This window comes from Enhydra lutris, unplaced genomic scaffold, assembly GCF_002288905.1.
Source record: "Enhydra lutris kenyoni isolate GAN:26980312 unplaced genomic scaffold, ASM228890v2 scaffoldscaffold23, whole genome shotgun sequence".
NCBI classification, from domain to species: domain Eukaryota; kingdom Metazoa; phylum Chordata; class Mammalia; order Carnivora; family Mustelidae; genus Enhydra; species Enhydra lutris.
This window is the reverse complement of record NW_019154107.1, coordinates 21,626,615-21,629,455: the sequence shown is the minus strand read 5'-3', so window position 1 is coordinate 21,629,455 and position 2,841 is coordinate 21,626,615. Positions and strand designations below refer to the sequence as shown.

Below are 2,841 nucleotides of genomic sequence, written 5' to 3'. Positions count from 1 at the left end.
ATAGAAAGGGGAAATTTGGACACAGACATACACAGAGGGAAGACAATGGGAAGAGACACAGGAAAAAGATAAGCCAAGGACAGAGGCCTGGAACAGCGGCCTCCCTCACGGCCCTCAGAAGGAACCAACCCTGCCAGCACCTTGATCTTGGACTTCTGGCCTCCAGAACCATGAGACAGCACATTCCTGTTGTTTAAGCCCCTCAGCGGGTGGTTCTTTGTTATGACAGCCGTAGCCAATTAATATAGGTAGGAAGAAAACATCAGAACTTGAGAACTTTCCTTACATCACTATGGTAGTTTGGCTTATTTTTTTTTTTAAGGTTTATGTATTTATTTGAGAGTGAGAGAGAGAGCTGGGGAAGGGGCAGAGAGGGAGGGAGAGAAGCAACCTCCCCACTGAGCACAGAGCCAGGGGCCCCAGTGGTTTGGCTTATTGATCCTAATTCATGGCTCACCTGGAACAGAAACGACACCGCTTCCTCGTGACTTTGCAGTGCTTTCCACTGCGGGTGGGATATACTCTGGCCACCCAGGAGCAGTTGGGCTTGAGCAAGATTATTGCCAGAAGTGGCACGTGAGAGGCCACTTTAAACGTGTTGCATGGTATGGTTTGCCCTCTTGAGCTTCTGCCATCACTAAGAGAACAGGTCCCAGGTGGCTGTATTCGCATCAGCCAGGGCTCCAGACTTGCACAAATTCTGTGACCTGGAGCACTTTCCATCTCAAACTGCGATGGGGAGAGGAGCTGCTGCCATGTCCTCCCACCTGCAATGGATGGTGGGGCAGAACTGCTCCAGCTTCCTGGTGGAGAGGAACAAGCAGGCATACAGCACTGACCCCAATAACCTGAAGGCAAACAAGTCCTTCCACTACATGGGCTGATTCACCACTAGACTCTGGGCGTGGAGCCCAGTCCCCGCAACAGAGATAGGGTGGTGGTCATGAAGCAGAGATCCCGCCAGTGAAAACCCACCACCACCTGCTTGCAAGCCACCAGGAACCACAAGGCCCGGGCCACCCTGAGCAGCACCAGGCACGTGATCCGCAAGAACGAGTAACGCCCAGATCTGCACGTGACCGCCATTCACAAAGCCAGCGCCATCCTGTGCAGCCAGAGCTTGTGATGGTGAAGAGGAAGTGGTCCGCCCCACAAAGAACTCCTGAGCACCTGCCCCCCACCTCCAAAGCAATAAAGATGTCAACCATCCCAAACAAACACACAAAACCCAAAAAAACCCCGTGACCTGGAACCACTCCCAGCCATCCCGCTGAAATAGCCAAGCCTAGCCAAGATCAGTCAGAACCCCACAGCTCTGCAGGACTGTGAGCAAGAAAAATAAACGCTGAGTATCATAAGCCACTGAATTTCGGAGCGTTTGTTCCACAGCATTATGGTGGCAAGAGCTGACGATTACAGTGACCAGTATACAACATGCAGATTGGCCTTGTCGGGGCGCTGTACATCACCACTCAGCATCCGGCGTGACAGGTGAGGAAGGCTAAGGGAAGAGTGGCAGTCCCATAACTTGGACACCATCTGCCTCAGATGGTTTTTCACCTTCAGCAAATGGCCTATGATGAGTGCCATGGTCAGTGAATTTACAAATTACATTACGGCGCTCTAACCAAACTAATCATCACCAAATGAGCAAGGGGCTCGAAACGGTTCCTCCAACGAAACCACGGCTGGAAGATAGTCCTATAAAATGAAGCCTAAGCTAAGAAGAAACTGGTGGTGCTCACAGTTTTCCTACTTTGAGAGCTAGTTCATTTTAAAATGTTCACACTTAAGGAGATAATTTGAAATATGGCTTTTTTACTTCTATTGTTAATAATGGACCTCACACACAGGAGGACTTATGATCTTAGCAAAAAGCATTAGCACAGGAACATAAGTTATAAGGAAATAAACATATGGGGGGGAGGGGTGCTAAAAATGTTTCACTGTTGGGGTTGAGACCATTTGAAAGTCACTTGAAAGTTAGCTCACCAAAAAAAAAAAAAAAAGGAAGGGAAGAGAAGGAAAAGAAAGGGAAGGGAAAGAGGAGCACATGGCTGGCTCAGTCAGGAGAGTACAACTCTTTATCTCAGGGTTGTGAGTTTGAGTCCCACATTGGGTGTAGAGATCACTTAAAAATACAGTCTTTTAAAAAGAAAACTGGAGGGGAGCCTAGGTGGCTCAGTGGGTTAAAGCCATTGCCTTCAGCTCAGGTCTTGATCCCAGAGTCCTGGGATCCAGCCCTGCTTTGGGCTCTCTGCTCGGCGGGGAGTCTGCTTCCTCCTCTCTGTCTGCCTGCCTCTGCCTACTTGTGATCTCTGTCTGTCAAATAAAAAATAAATAAATAAAAAATAATTAAATATTTTTAAAAAGAAAGGAAACCGGAGGGGGTGCCTGGGTGGCTGAGTTGGTTGGGTGATTGCCTTCAGCTCAGGTCATGATCCTGGAGTCCCCAGATCGAGTCCTGCATTGGGCTCCCTGCTCAGCTGGAAGTCTGCTTCTCCCTCTGACCCTCTCCCCTCACATGTTCTCTCTCTCACTCACTCTCAAGTAAATAAATAAAATCTTTTTTAAAAAAAAGAAAAAGAAAACCAGAGGTCAGCTCGCCATACTGAACTGATTTATTTACTTGTTAGGTGAGTTCATTTGTGTTTAATGTTGTAGAATTACGATGGTGTTATCGTTGAACACGGGAAAGGCCTGTCCCCCCAAAGCACAGAGCGTAGACCCATGGGCTCTCCAGTGTTGTGTTGCGCTCCTGCTGTTTCTGAAGCCTGGGGGAGAGATGATGTCATGGAAAAAGAGACGACACACCTCAGTGCCAGGCCTAATGAGCGCCAT

At 48.6% G+C, this 2,841-nt stretch overlaps 1 pseudogene; it reads left to right on the top strand.

Annotated features, from left to right (window-relative positions):
- The first annotated feature begins 755 nt into the window (after positions 1-755).
- On the top strand, positions 756-1,245 carry LOC111150394 (annotated as a pseudogene).
- The last annotated feature ends 1,596 nt before the right edge of the window (positions 1,246-2,841 follow it).